The sequence below is a fragment of the Bos javanicus genome, chromosome 18 (assembly GCF_032452875.1).
Source record: "Bos javanicus breed banteng chromosome 18, ARS-OSU_banteng_1.0, whole genome shotgun sequence".
Classification (NCBI taxonomy): Eukaryota; Metazoa; Chordata; class Mammalia; order Artiodactyla; family Bovidae; genus Bos; species Bos javanicus.
The window spans coordinates 61,265,677-61,284,532 of NC_083885.1; the positions used below are offsets into that span (position 1 = coordinate 61,265,677).

Genomic DNA, 18,856 nt, shown 5'->3' on the forward strand with positions numbered 1-18,856 from the left:
ACATCTTTGTCTTTTGAGTCCAGCCTGTTCTCCACCTTGACCCTTACAGTTCTTCTGCTGATAATCCTGAGCCTGATCCTGTACCATTGGTCCAGCCAGGTGTTCTCTGGAGACCCCGTGCTCACAACAGTGGCTCTGCTGCTGCTGCTCATCACTGGGGTCACGGTCATCATCTGGAGGCAGCCCCAGAACCCCAGTACTCTTCCGTTCAGGGTAGGTGACCTCGTGTGCCCAAAGTGTCCACCTCGAGTGAAGGAGGTCTGCGTGCTTTAGGTCTAAACATCCTTTGCTGGACAGGCAATGAGGGGATTTGCTGAAACCAATGGACTGTTCCCTGATCCACACTCAGTGCTTTACAAACTCAGTCTCACTAAGCACTGAGCACACAGTCTGAGTAGAACTGGAGTTTTCCTCCCCACAAGGGGTAGGGCCTCCCTTTCAGACATCTGGGGTGTGTTCAGGAATCAACTGACTTTGCTCACAGGTCCCTGCTTTGCCTGCCCTCTTCCTGGTGAGCACTTTTATGAATGTTTACTTAATGATTCAGATGACCACTCGGACCTGGGCCCAATTTGGCATCTGGATGGCGATTGGTGAGTGGTTTTCTGGGCTACAGAGGCCTCTTGAGTGACGGAGTCCATTATTCTTCTTACTACCTCTCTCCTAAACTGTGTCAGACACCATGATAGGAGCCCTATTGGGCATCTGTAAGTGAGGAGAGCACCTACTTTCCCTTCTCTGTCTCATTTCCTTACTAGGATTTGCCATATACTTTGGATATGGGATCCAACACAGCCTGGGGGAGAACAATGATCAACAGCCAGCAGCCTCCACTTCCCAGACTTAACAGAAACATCCTTAGTGATGGATTGTCTTAACTAGAGGACATGGATGCTGTGTGGAATCCCTCCATGCACTGAAAGATCTGCTGGTTCAAGGGGCAGTGTGAGCCTCTATGGTCGTGAAGGTGGAATGCATTTACAGTCATGTATTTATTGCTAGTGGACAAAGTGACTTTAATGCTGTAAATGCTGATGGAAACATTGAAAAGCATAATACACATCCAGAAAAGTGAATTTTCATGAAAAATGTACAAAAATGTAAGCAGAAACCAGAGGAAGAAATAAAATATTAACTTGAACATAAGCATGGCCTCCTTGTGCCTGTTTCCAGTGAAAACACATAAACTGTCACGTGGGAGGAAACACAGGAGCCATATATTGTGACAAGAAAGTCAAAGTCTCTCAGTCGTTTCCGACTCTTTGTGACCCCAAGGACTGTAGTCCATGGAACTCTACAGGCCAGAATACTGGAGTGATCAGCCTTTCCCTTCTCAGGGGATCTTCCCAACTCAGGGATGGAACCCATGTCTCCCACATTACAGGTGGATTCTTTACCAGTTGAGCTACCAGGGAAGTCCAAGATACTAGAGTGGGTAGCCTATCCCTTCTCCGGCGGATCTTCCTGAGCCAGGTATTGAACCAGGGTCTCCTGCCTTGCAGGTGGATTCTTTACCAACTGAGCTACCAGGGAAGCCCATATTATGACAAGAGTTGCACTTTAGGGGGCTTTCCTGGCAGTCCAGTGGTTAAGACCTGGCCTTCCTATGCAGGGGGTGCCCGTTTGATCCCTGGTTGTGGAACTAAGATCCCACATGCCTCATGGCCAAAAAACCAGAACATAAAATGGAAGCAATAAAGACTAAAAATGGTCCACATAAAAAATATATATATTAAAAACAAAAGAAAAAGAGTTACACATAGGGTATTCAATGGAGTCTAGGAGTTAGGACTCTGCACTTTCACTGCCTTGGCCAGGGTTCAGTCCCTAGTCACCGAACTAAGATTCTAAAAACTGTGCAATGTGGCTGAAAAATAAGAAAAAGAGATTAAAAATGAATTTAAAAGAAAGAATTTCACTTTAAAAAAAATGAAAATCTAATCAGCTTTATTTAATAAGTCATGACTTTAAACATATTCTCATACTGCTTTTTTTTTTTTTTTCTGACAGAGCTTATAAAGTGTCCATATTATTTTTTCTTTAAATATTTGATAGAATTTAAGCAGAGAAGTCATCTGAGCCTGAGCTTTGCTTTGTGGGAGGATTTGTAATTACCAATTCATGTTCCTATTATGTGGCAACTCAAATCTTTCTTTAGAAAAAAGAGCTGCAATTTAAACATGAGAAAAGAGATAGGTTGGAAGTAGAAGGAAAGGAACAGATACATCATGCAAACAGTAACATAGAAAGCTAGCATAGCAATATAAATATCAGACAAAGTAGATTTTAAGAAAAAGAGCACAATAACAGATAAGGTGGGTTATTTTACAGTGAGAAAGATAATTAGTCATTTTCATCTTTTCCTCCAGCTTCCCTGAGATACAGAATCACACTGTGTAATAACCACTTTACTCTTCCGTCACAGACCCTAAGAGTTACACAGTAGAGTTGATGAGGGAAAGTTCTTAATTGAAAACAAACAAACAAACAAACAAAAACCTCCTGCATTGCCAGAGGTGGGTGAAGGGGATGGGAAGTAGTGGTTGGTTGATAAATGGTTACAGTTGAGTGGAACTAAAAGATGGGACATGAAATAGGGTAGTCAAAATAAAAAGGTGTTGCTGCAAACAGAATGCTTAAAATTGAGATATAGACATTGAAGATGTTGGTAATAATGAGGTGGAGGACTGTGGGAATGAGCAACTGAAGTACAGTGAAGTAGAGCTGGAGGTCAAGATACTGAGTAGCAAAGTTTTTCAGTTCATTTCAGTTGCTCAGTCGTGTCCAACTCTTTGTGACCCCATGGACTGAAGCATGCCAGGCCTCTCTGTCCATCACCAACTCCTGGAGTTTACTCAAACTCATGTCCATCGAGTTGGTGATGCCACCCAACCATCTCATCCTTTGTCATCCCCTTCCCCTCCTGCCTTCAATCTTTTCCAGCATCAGGGTCTTTTCAAATGAGTCAGCTCTTCACATCAGGTGGTCAAAGTATTGTCATTAGAACAAACCAAAGTTATCAAATGAATTTAAAAATAGATGGAGGAGGATGAACAGAATTAGGCAAAGTCACTGCCTTGCAAGTTCTAATGAAATCAGATTTAGGACACAATTAATGTGACTGATTCTGTCAGGTGAAACTCTGATGGAGGAGGCTGACATCACCTGATGGCTGTTCTTCCCTTACTGCTGGGGGACAACTGGATATCCCGTATTACCCAGGGTGCTGTAACAGGCAGCACAGAACACCGCCCGGAACACAGTCCTGATGAAAAGCTGAATCAGAACGTCATCAAGCCTCTAGATCAACTACAGCTCACTGTGAACATAAGGGACAGATTCACATTTTGAGTGAAAACACAGTCAACCAAAACCAGAATGTTGACAATTCTCCAGGGCAGAAAAATGGTGCACTTTTTATGTTGATTAAATAGCCTTTCACAGCCATACAAAGGAATGCATTTGACTCAGTTCTAATGAGGTGGATGGACCTAGAGCTTTTACTACAGAGTGAAGTAAGTCAGAAAGAGAATAAATCTTATATCTTAACACATATGTATGGAATCTAGAAAGATGGTGGTACTGAGGAACCTATCTGTAGGGCAGCAGTAGAGATGCAGTCATAGAGAACAGACTTGTGGGCACAGTGGGGGAAGGAGAGGGTGGGACGAATTGAGAGAGGAGCATTGAAACATATCCATTACCATGTGTAAAATAGATCACTAATGGGAAGTGGCTCTATAACACCGGGAGCTCAGACCCAGTGCTCTGTGACAACCTAGAGGGGTGGATGGGGTGGGAGGTGGTAGTGGAGGCCCAGGAAGGAGGGGACATACGTGTACCTATGGCTGATTCATGGCGATGTATGGCGGAAACCAACATAATATTGTAAAGCAATTATCTTCCAATTAAAAATAAATAAATTTAAATATAAATAAATAAACGATATGACCCAAAGTGAAGAGCCAATACAGGCATATCTCAGAGATGTTCAGTCTTTGGAGTCATAAAGAGTCAAACATGACTGAGCAACTGAATTGCAGTACTTTACAACTGGTAAGCAGAATTGCAATTTCTCCTTGGAGGCATTATGCCCCCTAGAGGCTAATTGGTGTGACAGTTGGACAGTGTCTAAACTCTCGACACACCTTAAACCACTTTATTTCACCGTGTGTAGTTGGATTTTTGAAAAAAAAATTTTTACAGTATTATGAGTCAACTATACTTCAATTTAAAAAAAAGAAGTTAATGTAAGAGTCAACTACTACATTTAAGTCTTGTTTTGACGGTCTGTGTCCAGGGTCTTATCTTAGGGGTTACTTGATAGATTTCAGAATCTAGTCAGCCCTTCACCACTCCACTTCCCGCTCCTTGGGTTTCCTTCCTGAAGACTGGAGCTCCTTACCTCTTACATCCCGTTTCCCTCCTTGCCTGTGTGCTCAGCAAACAGAACTCCTTGAAGAAGAAGACAAGGAGGACACCTTCCCATTTACCCTCTTCCACCCCTTTGTGCAAGGCTGGACGCAAGTGCGATGCTTATTCAATGCTGTGCTGCTTGAATTAATATCAGATGTTAAATTTCTCTCCTCCTGGTTGGGGTCCAGCTGGCCTTGGGGTCCCCCCACACTGGAGTGTCTCAGATCATGTGCAGACTGTGGGGAGTTGAGAAGTGTAAGAGGACTGGGAGGGAGCAGGGTCTGAGTGGGACCCCCAGTTTCACAGCCTCTACTTTGCAGGGTCCTTGGTCATCAAAAATTCAAGCCGCCAAAGAAATAATCAATAAACAATCTATAATGGGAATAGGGAAGCATTTTGTTTGAACCAAATTGAGGATTATACTCTAGAGACAGATGCTCAGATAACTCTGAGGAACTGCTTTCTTGAAGCACCTTTTTCAATAATGTCTTATACCTTGTCTGACCAAACAGCAAATGCCACACATGACAGGGTGATCTCCTTCAAGGTTTTAAGAGACAAACTAGTGCACAGACAGTGAGACAACAGGACCCTGGTGTCTAGGAAGGGAACTTTACATTCCAGGGCATGGACCTGTGAGAAGACAGTTGCTCATCCTTATCTTCAAAACAGATTTTTTTAAATTAATTTAATTATTTTAATTGGAGGCTAATTACTTTACAAAATTGTAGTGGTTTTTGCCAAACATTGACATGAATCAGCCTCGGATGCAAATGTGTTCCCCATCCAGAACCCCCCTCCCACGTCCCTCCCCATGCCATCTCCCAGGGTCATCCCAGTGCACCAGCCCTGAACACCCTGTCTCATTCATAAAACCTGGACTGGCGATCCACTTCACATATGATAATATACATGTTTGAATGCTATCCTCTCAAATCATCCCACCCTCACCTTCTCCCACAGAGTCCAAACAACTGTTCTTTACATCTGTGTCTCTTTTGCTCTCTCACATATAGGATCATCATTACCATCTTCCTAAATTCCATATATATGCGTTAGTAACTGTATTGATGTTTTTCTTTCTGACTTACTTCACTCTGTATAATAGGCTCCAGTTTCATCCACCTCATTAGAACTGATTCAAATGCATTCTTTTAATGGCTGAGTAATACTCCATCGTGTATATATACCACCACTTTCTTATCCATTCGTCTGCTGATGGACATCTAGGTTGCTTCCATGTCCTGGCTATTATAAACAGTGCTGTGATGAACATTGGGGTACATGTGTCTCTTTCAATTCTGGTTTCTGCAGTGTGTATGCCCAGCAGTGGGATTGCTAGGTCGTATTGCAGTTTTATTTCCAGTGTTTTAAGGAATCTCCACACTGTTCTCCACAGTGGCTGTACTAGTTTGCATGCCCACCAACAGTTTAAGAGCGTTCCCTTTTCTCCACACCCTTTCCAGCATTTACTGTTTGTAGACTTTTTGAATAGCAACCATTCTGACCAGCATGAGATGGTACCACATTGTGGTTTTGGTTTGCACTTCTCTGTTAATGAGTGATGCTGAGCATTTTTTTCTTGTGTTAGCCATGTGTATGTCTTCTTTGGAGAAATGTCTGTTTAGTTCTTTGACCCATTTTTTGACTGGGTCATTTATTTTTCTGGCATTGAGCTGCAGGAGCTGCTTGTGTATTTTTGAGATTAATTCTTTGTCAGTTGCTTTGTTTGCTATTCTTTTCTCCAATTCTGAAGGCTGTCTTTTCACCTTATTTATGGTTTCCTTCATTGTGCAAAAGCTTTTAGGTTTATATAGGTCCCATTTGTTTATCTTTGTTTTTATTTCCATTACTCTGGGAGGTGGGCCATAGAAGATCCTGCTGTGATTTATGTCAGAGAGTGTTTTGCCCATGTTTTCCTCTAGGAGTTTTATAGTTTCTAGTCTTACATTTAGATCTGTAATCCATTTTGAGTTTAGTTTTGTGTATGGTGTTAGAAAGTGTTCTATTTTCATTCTTTACCAAGTGGTTGACCACTTTTCTCAGCACCACTTGTTAAAGAGATCATCTTTTCTCCATTGTATATTCTTGCCTCCTTTATTAAAGATAAGGTGTCCATAGGTGCATGGATTTATTTCTGGGCTTTCTATTTTGTTCCATTGATCTATATTTCTGTCTCTTTGCCAGTACCATACTGTCTTGATGACTGTAGCTTTGTAGTATAGTCTGAAGTCAGGCAGATTGATTCTTCCAGTTCCATTCTTCTTTCTCAAGATTGCTTTGGCTATTCGAGGGTTTTTTTTTTGTATTTCCACACAAATTGTGAAATCATTTGTTCTAGGTCTCTGAAAAACACCATTGGTAGCTAGATAGGGATTGCATTGAATGTGTAGATTGCTTTGGGTAGTATACTCATTTTCAGTATATTGATTCTTCCAATCTACGAACATGGTATATTTCTCCATCTATTTGTGTCCTCTTTGATTTCTTTCATCAGTGCTTTATAGTTTTCTATATATAGGTCTTTTCTTTCTTTAGGAAGACTTATTCCTAAGTATTTTATTCTTTTTGTTGCAATGGTGAATGGAATTGTTTCCTTAATTTCTCTTTCTGTTTTCTCATTGTTAGTGTATACGAATGCAAGGGATTTCTGTGTCTTAATTTTATATCCTGCAACTTTACTATAATCATTGATTAGCTCTAGTAATTTTCTGGTGGAGTCTTTAGGGTTTTCTATGTAGAGGATCATTTCATCTGCAAACAGTGAGAGTTTTACTTCTTCTTTTCCAATCTGGATTCCTTTTATTTCTTTTTCTTCTCTGATTGCTGTGGCTAAAACTTCCAAAACTATGTTGAATAGTAGTGGTGAGAATGGGCACTTGTCTTGTTCCTGACTCTCGGGGAAATGCTTTCAATTTTTTCCCCATTGAGGATAATGTTTGCTGTGGGTTTATAATATATGGCTTTTATTATGTTGAGGTATGTTCCTTCTACTCCTGCTTTCTGGAGGATTTTTATCATAAATGGATGTTGAAATTCATCAAAGGCTTTCTCTACATCTATTGAGATAATCATATGGTTTTTATCTTTTAATTTGTTAATGTGGTGTATCACATTGATTGATTTGTGGATATTAAAGAATCCTTGCATCCTTGGGATAAAGCCCACTTGGTCATGATATATGATATTATTAATATGTTGTTGGATTCTGTTTGCTGAATTTTGTTAAGGATTTTTGCATCGATGTTCATCAGTGATATTGGGCTGTAGTTTTCTTTTTTTGTGGCATCTTTGTCAGGTTTTGGTATTAGGGTGATGGTGGCCTCATAGAATGACATTGGAAGTTTACCTTCCTGCAGTTTTCTGGAAGAGTTTGGGTAGGATAGGTGTTAACTCTTCTTTAAATTTTTGGTAGAATTCAGCTGTGAAGCCGTCTGGTCCTGGGCTTTTGTTTGCTGGAAAATTTCTGATTTCAGTTTCGATTTCCGTGCTTGTGATGAGTCTGTTAAGATTCTCTATTTGGTCCTGGTTCAGTTTTGGAAGGTTATACTTTTCTAAGAATTTCCCCATTTCTTCCAAGTTGTTCATTTTATTGGCATATAGTTGCTGATAGTAGTCTCTTATGATCCTGTGTACTTCTGTGTTGTCTGCTGTGATTTCTCCATTTTCATTTCTAATTTTGTTGATTTGCTTCTTCTGCCTTTGTTTCTTGATGAGTCTGGCTAATGGTTTGTCTATTTTATTTATCTTCTCAAAGAACCAGCTTTTAGCTTTGTTGATTTTGGCTATGATCACCTTTGTTTCTTTTGCATTTCTTTCTGCCCTAATTTTAAGATTTCTTTCCTTCTACTAACCCTGGGGTTCTTTGTTCTTTCCTTTTCTAGTTGCTTTAGGTGCAGAGCTAGGTTATTTATTTGGCTTTTCTCTTGTTTCCTGAGGTAAGCTTGTATTGTTATGAACGTTCTCCTTAGCACTGAGTCCCATAGGTACTGGGTTGTTGTGTTTTCATTATCATTCGTTTCTATGCATATTTTGATTTCTTTCTTGATTTCTTTGGTGATTTGTTGGTTCTTCAGAAGTGTGTTGTTCAGCCTCCATATGTTTGTATTTTTAACAGTAGTCTTTTTTTGTATTTTTTTCTTGTAGTCTTACTGCATTGTGATCAGAAAAAAATGCTTGGAATGATTTCAATTTTTTTGAATTTGCCAAGGCTAGATATATGGCCCAGGATGTGATCTAGCCTCAGGAAGGTACTGTGTGCACTTGAGAAAAGGGTGAAATTCATTGTTGGGGTAAATGTCCTATAGATATCAATTAGGTCTAACTGGTCCATTGTGTTATTTAAAGCTTGTGTTTCCTTGTTAATTTTCTGTTTAGTTAATCTATCCATAGGTGTGAGTGGGGTATTAAAGTCTCCCACTATTATTGTGTTCCTATTAATTTTCCCTTTCATACTTGTTAGCGTTGCCTTACATATTGTGGTGCTCCTGTGTTGGGTGCATGTACATTTTTAATTGTTATATCTTCTTCTTGGATTGACCCTTTGATCATTATGTAGTGTCCTTCTTTGACTCTTTCACGGCCTCTATTTCAAAGTCTATTTTATTTTGATATGAGTATCACTACGCCTGCTCTCTTTTCGTCTCCATTTGTGTGAAATATCTTTTTCCAGCCCTTTACTTTCAGTCTGTATGTGTCCCTTGTTTTGAGGTGGGTCTCTTGTAGACAGCATATATAGGGGTCTTGTTTTTTGTATCCATTTAGCAAGTCGTTGTCTTTTGGCTGGGGCATTCAACCCATTTACATTTAGGGTAATTATTGATAAGTATGATCCTGTTGCCATTTACTTTGTTGTTTTGGGTTCAAGTTTATAAACCATTTGTGTGTTTCCTGTCTAGATAAGGTCCTTTAGCATTTGTTGAAGAGCTGGTTTGGTGGTGCTGAATTTCTCAGGTTTTGCTTGTCTGTAAAGCTTTTGATTTCTCCTTCATATTTGAATGAGATCCTTGCTGGGTACAGTCATCTAGGTTGTAGGTTTTTCTCTTTCATTAGTATAAATATGTCCTGCCATTCCCTTCTGGCCTGAAGAGTTTCTATTGAAAGACCAGCTGTTATCCTTATCCCCTTTGTGTTATTTGTTGTTTTTCCCTTTCTGCTTTTAATATTTCAAAACAGTTTTCTTTACCTCAAGGTTAAAGCAGATGTGCTTTGAGGGTCTGACAGGCTATCTTTTTTACACAAAGTTCAGGCTGAACCACAGATAAGCCAAACTGACTTCCCCATATCTCAGCATGTGAACTATTTCTCCATCACAGAATACAAAATATCTTAAAAACACATGATCCTGCAGTTCTACCTCTGAGGATAAACCCAGAAGAGTTGAAATCACACTTGGGAAGAGATGTGTGTACAGTCGTGTTCACAACACCATATTCACAGTAACTAAGACATGAAAGCAACCCAAGTGCCTATTGACCAAAGTATGGTTAAGCCAATGTGGTAGGTACCAATAACACAGTATATTCCACATTTAAAAGGAATAGAATATAATACATTGCTACAACATGGGTACACCTAGTGGACATTATACAATTAAAATAAGGCTGACAAGAGAGGACAAATATTGGATGGTTCCACTGAAATGAAGTGGTCAGCATGGTCAGATTCATAGGGAGAAAGTAGAATGGTGTTGTGAGGACTTGAGGAAGGAGAAAGGGGGAATTGTTGGTGAATGTGTACAGAGTTTCTGTTTTGCCAGAGGGAAAAAAAAGTCCTGGGGTTTGGTTGCACAAAATGTGAATGTACTTAACATGGAAATGGGGCAGGTCGTTGACCCCCATGTCCTCTGCCTACCTTCTGTCTGTGGTAAAAGCTTATCGAAAGAATAAATTTAATCCAAGAAGGAAGAGCATGCAGAAACAAAGGAAAACAGTCAAAGGAGAACACATAATAATAATAATAGAGTGATTAAGCATAGTCAAGGACCTTTAGTTCCTTCTCAAATGCTACAGAAAATATTCTGAGAGCATGTAGATACAGACATTTCCACCAGCTGGAAGAAGTTAACTAACTGATGACCAGAGGGTAGCCATGACAACAGGTGCCCCAATTCTGAGAACTGGCCTCAAGGAAATGGGAACAAGCTGACCTTGTTACTGAAGTTTAACTGTACCTAAAACAGTCAAGACAACGCTGGTCAGCTCACTGATGACCAATTTCAAGATGACTGTCAGAGTGAACTGTGCTGTTTCTGAATGTATCACCCTCTCTGAGTCTATAAAAGCTCTTGTGCTCTGCTCAGGTATGTCTGACTCTTTTCAAGCCTATGGACTGTAGCCCACCAGGCTCCTCTGTCCATGGGATTCTCCAGGCAAGAATACTGGAGTGGGTTGCCATGCCCTCCTCCAGGGATTCTCCCATCCTAGGGTTGGAACCCAGGGCTTCTGCATTCCAGGCAGATTCTTCACTGTTTGAGCCACCAGGGAAACCCAAGGATACTGGAGTGGGTAGCCTATTCCTTCTCCAGGCAAACTACCTGACCCAGAAATTGAAGTGCTATCTCCTGCACTGCGAGTTGAATCTTTACCAGTTGAACTACCAGGAAAACCCACTGAAGCTGTTACTGTCAGCTTGTTGGGGTGGGTAGGGGAGTTGACCTTTGGCAGTAGTAAACCACCCCCCCCCCCACCCCGGCCCATTGCTGGCATCCAAAATACAGCAAACTTTCCTTCCACCAACCTGTATTCCGCCCTCCAGTATTCTTAATGGCTTTTGAGGAGCCAACAGCCAGACTCTGCTTTTTGTTATGACATGACTGAATTGATTACTTAAAGAGGGTTAAAATTGTCAATTTCCTGTTATTTGTACAGTGGTGGTGGTTTAGTCGCTAAGTCATGTCCGACTCTTGCGATCCCATGCACTTTAGCTTGCCAGGCTCCTCTGTGTATGGGATTCTCCAGGGAAGAATACTGGAGTAGGTAGCCTATCCCTTCTGCAGAGGATCTTCCCAATCCAGGAATCCAACCTGGTATCCTGCATTGCAGGCAGATTATTTACCGACTGGGCCATGAGGGAGATGTCATTTGTATGTTACCCCAGTTAAAACATCTTTGAAAATCCCGTGACGGTAACCACAGGCATGTTAAGGACTGACAGGAACTTTGCAGAAGCTTCTGGTCCTCCCAGCCTCTTCCCCACCACAACTACCCAGGAGTTAAAGGTTGTCTTCTGTGCTCAGGGACTTCGCTCTTTGGTTTTTGGACAAACATCGGGTCCTGCCCTGCGCGACTTATCCTCAGCCTCCCTGACTGACCCAGTGCTCCAGGCTCTGCTCCAAGGATCCAGTAAGTCTCGGGTCACCCTCTTCTGTAGGAGACTGGGTGCTGAGTTCACATCCTCCCAAAGAGACCTCTACAACCCCAGAGTGCAGAGGGGTCAGCCTGGGTCCAGCCTGAGGGTGGAGAGACCTGTTTTCCAGATGAAAGTAGAAGGAGCTGGGAGCTATTGTGTTTGTGTGAGAAGAGGAGGGGCTGCGAGAGATGGGATCTATGTCCAAAGGCTCTTCGACCGGTTTTAGTCTGGTGCTCACTCAACACTCAGATGACCCTCACATAGAGTTTGTGATTTGGGTACCACTGCCTTCAGTCTCCTGTCTCCTTTCTGCCCTCCATGTCTGCTGATGCCTCATCTAGGAGCTGAGCATTCCGCTGAGGACAACTCACTGGTGTTTCATGTTAAGTTACCTTGGAGTTTTGTACGCTCAGCAACTCTGTGAAGCTGGCTCTCCTGTTTATCACTGGCATCATTTTTTTTTAATTGTAGTAAAATACTCATAAATTTGCCATCTTCAACATTTTTAAATGAACGGTTCAGCAATATTGGGTAAATTTACACAGCTGTGACACCAATTTGCAGAAATCTTGTCGTCTTGTAAAACTGAAACCAGATTCTCATTTATCAACGACTTCCTATTTTTCCTTTCACCCAGTCTGTATTAAACCACCAATCTATTTCTGTCTGTGTAAATTTGACTATATCAGGTACTTCATAGAAGTGAACCATACAGTATTTGTCTTTTGGAGACTGCCTTTTTATCATTTAGCATATTGTCCTCAAGTCTCTTGTCCACAAGGGTATTGTCCCTGTTGTAGCATGGGTCAGAATTTCCTGTCTTTTTATTGCTGAATAATATTCCTCTGTCGGCACACATCACTTTCTGTTCATCCATTTTTCGTGGATGGCCGTTTGGGCTGCTTTCATCTTTCAGCTATTGTGAACAAAGCTGCTACAAACATGGGTGTGCAAATGTCTCCTGTGACCTCACTTTCAGTTCTTTTGGGTGTATTCTGAGAAGTGGGATTGCCCAACCATGATGGTATATTCAGTTTTGGTTGTTTTGAGGAACCACCATACTTTATCCATAGTAACTGCACCATTTTATGTTCCTAACAACAGGGCTTGAAGGTTCATCAGCAGCGTTTGAACAAAAGGAAACACAAGTCTGGAGAAGTATATGACTTGTTCAGGGGCAGAGAGGTGTTCGTGGGGCCACGATGCTAATCATAGCTTCATGACACTTTGAATGCTTACCCTCAACCATAATGCTCAACTTGGACCTTAGAGGAACATGGGCAGAAGCCCCCTGACCTTAACTCGTGTTCACTGAGTCAGCATAGCCTTGCAGAGCAAGTGTAATGGGGAGACATTGTATGTCCCAAAGGATTGAAAACACAGTCTCTCATTTCTGATTCAGAATGAAGATTAGTCCTCCCTCCCTCCAGGCACTTGGGAGGCCATCTGTTTTTCCTTTTTTTTTTATTTCCCCAAATTTAATAATACTGTATTTTTTAAATGTTTACAATTTTTTTTTCTTAGTTGGAAGATAATTGCTTTGCATTGTTGTGTTGGTTTCTGTTTAAAACAAGGAGGCTCAGTCATAATTATATGTATATGTCCCCATCCCTCTAGGTCACCACAGAGCTCCAGGCTGAGCTCCCCGTGTTCTACAGCAGCTTCCACAAGCTATCTGTTTCACACACAATTGTGTATAAATGTCAGCACTACTTTCTCAGTTCCTCCCACCCTCTCCTCCCTCAACTGTGTCCACAAGTTTGTTCTTACATCTGCATCTCCATTCCTTCCCTACAAATAGGTTCATCTGTCCTATTTTTTAGATTCCATACATATGCATGATATACAGTATGTGTTTTTCTCTTTCTGAGTTTCTTCACTCTGTATAACAGACTCTAGTTTATTTATCTCACTACAAGTGACTCACATTCATTCTTTTTTATGGCTGAGTAATACTTCATTGCCTATATGTACCACATCTTCTTTATCCATTCATCTGTCTATAGACATCCAGGTTGCTTCCATGTCCTGCCTGTTGTAAACAGGGCTGCAAAGAACATTCACGTACATGTACCTTTGTGATTTGGTTTGATTTGACTTTGGTTTTCTCAGGGTTTATGCCCAGTAATGGGTTGCCGGGTCATATGGTAGTTTTATTCCTAGTTTGTTCAGGAATGTCCATCCTGTTCTCCATAGTGCCTGTGTCAGCTTACTTTCCCACCAACAGTGCAGTAGAGTTCCCTTCTCTCCACATCCTCTCCACCATTTATTGTTTGTAGATTTTCCAATGGTGACCATTCTGACTTCTGTGAGGTGACAGTTCACTGACATATGGACCCAGTGGGAGAAGGAGAAGGTTGAACAAACTGGGGGATTAGGATTGACATGTATACACTACATGTGCAAAACAGAAAGCTAACAGGAACCTGCAGAGGGCACAGGCACCTCAGCTTGCAGCTCTGTGATGCCCTAGAGGGTTGGGATGGGGGATGGGGTGGGAGGGACTCCCAGTAGGTAGGGGACATATGTATACATATAGCTATTCACTGGGCTTCCTTCCCTTGTGGCTCAGCAGTAAAGAATCCACCTGCCAATGCAGGAGATGCCGGTTTGATCCCTGGGTTGGGAAGATTCCTTGGAGAAGGAAATCACGACCCACTCCAGTATTCTTACCTGGAAAATCCCATGGACAGAAGAGCCTCATGGGCTACAGTTCATGGGGTGGCACAGAGTCAGACACGACTGAGTGACTGAACAGCAACAGAGCTGATTCACTTCTTTGTGTCGTAGAAACTAACACAACATTGTAAAGCAATACACCCGTGGCTGCCTCATGTCAATGTATGGCAAAAACCACTACAATATTGTAAAGTAATTAGCCTCCAATTAAAATAAATAATTAAAAAAATTAAAATGAGAACACTCAAATGAATAAAATCAGAAAGGAGATATTATAAACGGTACTTTAAATATACACAGTCTTATAAGAAACTACTATGAAAAACTATATGCCAACAAATTGGATAACCTAGAAGAAACAGATCAAATTTTTAGAAGCATCCAACATATCAAGACAAAATCAGGATAAAATAAACAATACGAATAACAAACAAGTAAGGAGGTTAAATCAGTGATCAGAAACCTCTCAACACAAAAAAAGATAGTTTCACTGGCAAATTTTACAAAACATTTGATTTTTTAAAAACTGTTAAAATGTTGGCCACACTAGGTTTTAGTTGCTGCATGTAGGGTTTCTCTCTGGTTGTGGCGAGGGGGCTACTCTTTGCTTTGGTGTGCATGCTTCTTGCGGTGGCTTCTCTTATTGTGGAGCACAGGCTCAGTAGTTGTGGAGCACAGGCTTAGTTGCTCCATGGCACGTGGGATCTTCCCAGACCAGGAATTGAATCTATGTACCCTGCATTAGCTGGTGGATTCTCATCCACTGTGCCACCAGGGAAGTCCAAAAAGTAAGAATATCAACAAACACGAAAAAACTACATTTATTTCTAGACTCCTTTCGTTTATAAGACAATGGAGAAAACTCGTGGTGTGTGTGTATGCGTGTTCCCGAGAGGGTCCCCTCATAATGGAAGAATCTTTGACGATATTGAGATTGGGAATTTTTTCATCCTCTTCCCAGGTCACATGATTTTCTCTCAACTCCCCTGTGATTTAGTTTCCATTCTGTCAGGGCTAGCCTGGATTTGGTATTTGGATTGGTTTCCAAATGCAACCAAGAAAGGAAAGCCACTAGCCCAAGGCACAGTGATGAATTCATGTCAAAATCAGCATGCATGGGAAACGGGGCAGAAGGCAAGAGAGAAATAGAGTGAGACGAAGAAGTGTTTCCATCTGAGACAGAAAAGAGGCAGGAAGAGGAGGCACAGATGGGAGGACTAACATGCTGAACCCTGGAGGAGTGGGGTAGGCGTGAGGGGAGGCAGGTTATCAACTGTGAATCACAGGTCACAGTGAACTCAACATCAATGTAAAATATTCACATATAATGTAAACACAAAGTACTCAAACTCAGCGATGGTTATAGAATTGAGTAACAATTTCAGACTCTTTTGGAAGTACATAAAAATGAAAAGATGTTAGTATTTGAGAGATAGAGGGCAGAGGGCAGGGAAGTTAGAGAAGGGATAATGATCCGGACACTCATTTGGAAAAACAGGGTAACTGTTGAATGAAAAAGGAAAAAGAACAGGAAAAGAAACAGCCTACCTCTGACAGTTACTGCAGTCACCGTGAGATGAATTAAAAACATGGGAAATTATGTTGAAAAGATGAGAGGGTGGGGAGAAAGCAGCAGAGGTGGACCTGAGTGACTCTCTCATGAATCATAACAGGAAGAGACTGCCTGTCAGTTGGGGTGGTCTACCGGGCTTCTTTGGTGCATCAGTGGTAAAGAACCTGCCTGCCAAAGCAGGAGACGTGGGTTTGACCCTTGGGACAGGAAGATCCCCTAAAGGAGGAAATAGCAACCCTCTCCAGTATTCTTGCCTGAGAAACCCCATGGACAGAGGAACTTGGCATGTTACAGTCCATGGGGCCACAAAAGAGTCAGACATGACTGAGTGACTAAACAAGAAGAAAATTCTATACCATGTGATATCAGACATGCCATTCTCATGGCTTAAGTCTCTGTCCTTATATTATTTTAAACTCTGTATGTTTTCTCCTTTTATATTACAGTTGTTTAAAAAGTCAGATGTTTTAAAACCAATGTGGAATTTTTTTCAATATAATATATGTGGGTTGGATTCCAAATGTCCTGCTATTGTTTAAGAGGGGAGTGCTGCTTACTACTAAATCCCTAATGCGTATTTTAGATGTCTTATTTTTTTTTTTAATTTAGACTCTCACTTCTTGGCTGCTTCAATGTGAACTATTTTCTTTTCATTTTATTGCAGTATAGTTGATGTACAGTGTTGAGATAATTTCTTCTTTACAGCAAAGTGACTCAGATATACATATATAATGATATATTCTTTTCAATGACATTTATCACAAGATATTGATTATAGTTGCCTGTGCTATACAGTAGGATCTTGTTGTTTATCTATATAGAATAGTTTGCATGTGCTAATCCCAAACTCCCAATCCTTCCTTCTCCCTCTCCCTTGGCCATTATGTGTCTGGTCTCTATATCTGTGAGTCTCTTTCTGTCTCATAGATAGGTTCATTTGGGTTGTATTTTAGATTCCACATATAAGTGATATCATATGGTATTTGTCTTTCTCTTTCTGACTTACTTCAGTAATTATGATAAGCTCTAGGTCCATACTGCTGCAAGTATCATTGTTACATGTTTCATGGCTGAGTTTCATTCCATTGTATGCATGTATGAATATATATGTATGTGTATATATATATATATATATTTGTTGTTGTTTAGTCACTCAGTTGTGTCTGGCTCTTTTGTGACCCCACGGACTATATCCTGCGAGGCTCCTCTGTCCATGGGATTACTCAGGTGAGAATACTGGAGTGGGTTGCCATTCTTTTCTCCAGGAGATCTTCCTGACCCAGAGATGGAACTGGGAACTTATGCATTGCAGACAGATTCTTTACATCTGAGCCACCAGGGAAGCCCTCATCATATTGTAGAAGCATTTAAATTTATTGTTCTTGGGGCAGATAATCTTGTCCTCTATCCTCCTAGGTTCTCTGTCTAGAGCCTGCAAAGAAGACACAGGAAGGGTAGATGAACAGGAGAAAGAACTCCATCTACAACTAGCCTTCTGTTTACATTTCCTGAGGAACGAGGCAGGTGAGGTCCAGGCTAGGTATTTACACTAGACTTCTGTTTGCACTTGGAGATGGAAATGCCAGGAACAGAGTAAATAGCTGGACTTTGCCTGCTGTGGACATTTTACTATAACAATCATGGCAGGGACAGAAAGGGGCTAAACCCTGTGTGTGTAAAAGATCAAGAGGTCACATATTTTCTATCTTTGGGGCACAATACATGTGCAGAAAGACTCCTTAGGGTGTAAAAAGGAGGGGGTGCCATCTCGTAATAGGTGATGTCCAGGCCCTCACAGGCCTCTGTGCTGGAATCCATCTAGAAAAATAGCTGCACATACCTGTCAGGGAGGGTCCTATGGCAGGTCAGGTGTGGAAAAAGAAACCAGGTAATTGGCCAAGGTAAACAAAGACGGGAAGAACTGCCCTGCATAGGCGATTTAACAGTCTCTTTATGGGGCTCCTCCTCCTTCGGGAGGACTCCCATAGCCTTTCTCTTGAGTGTGAGCTCTGCCTGGCTTCTGTCTTAACTAAACAAACTTTTCCTCTGTGTGCTCCCTCACGACTGTGCTATGTCTCTAGTAATACACTTTTACTATATTTTTAATTTTTGCCTCCTGGAGAAATGCCTTTTTTTTTTTTTTTAACTCGGTACTAGAACCAGGAGAACCTTGTTTCTAGTTTCTAGTCCCCGATGTACTGGCAACTAGGGGTCCTGGTTTTCATACTGCATACTCGAGCCCAATTCTTGGGCAGAGAACTAAGCCAGCACTCATGGCTCTCTCTCTCTCCGAGATCATTTGCAGGTGAAACCCAGGATTTCAAGGTAAACTGCAGGTCTCCCCAAACTGCTGGCTGGAGACTTCTGACTCTCTCTCACAGGAGAACTTGTTCTCACTCTCTGCTTTGTTCTCTTTCCAAACCTGCAGGGGTTAATCTAGGTCTGCTCAATGAAGGAGCCCCAGTTATCTTTTTCTTGCCCCTCTCCCCATTTCTCCCATTTTGCCTAAACGCAACTCCCAGCTTGTCCCTCACCCAAGCAGAGCTTCCTCATCAACTTTGGGAGAACCACGCCTGGAATCAAGGCACAGCACCTACCACCACAGCCACCAAATTGCTCCCACTTTGTTGTAGCTGTTGTTTAGTCACTAAGTCATGTGCAACTCTTTGCAACCCTGTGGACTGTTGCCTACCAGGCTCCTCTGTCCATGGGATTCTCCAGGCAAGGATACTAGAGTGGGTTTCCATTCCCTTCTCCAGGGCATCTTCCCCACCCAGGGATCGAATCTGTGTCTCCTGCACTGCAGGTGGATTCTTTACTGTCTGAGCCCCCAGGGAA

General features: G+C 41.6%; 2 protein-coding genes across 3 annotated transcripts in view; both read left to right on the top strand.

Annotated features, from left to right (window-relative positions):
* Positions 1-18,856, top strand: part of LOC133231013 (cationic amino acid transporter 3-like) — a 128,344-nt gene that overhangs the window by 93,941 nt on the left and 15,547 nt on the right. The window lies entirely within an intron of this gene.
* The window catches only part of LOC133231019 (cationic amino acid transporter 3-like), a 62,384-nt gene that overhangs the window by 39,180 nt on the left and 4,348 nt on the right, over positions 1-18,856 (top strand). The gene's annotated exons all lie outside the window — the stretch shown is intronic.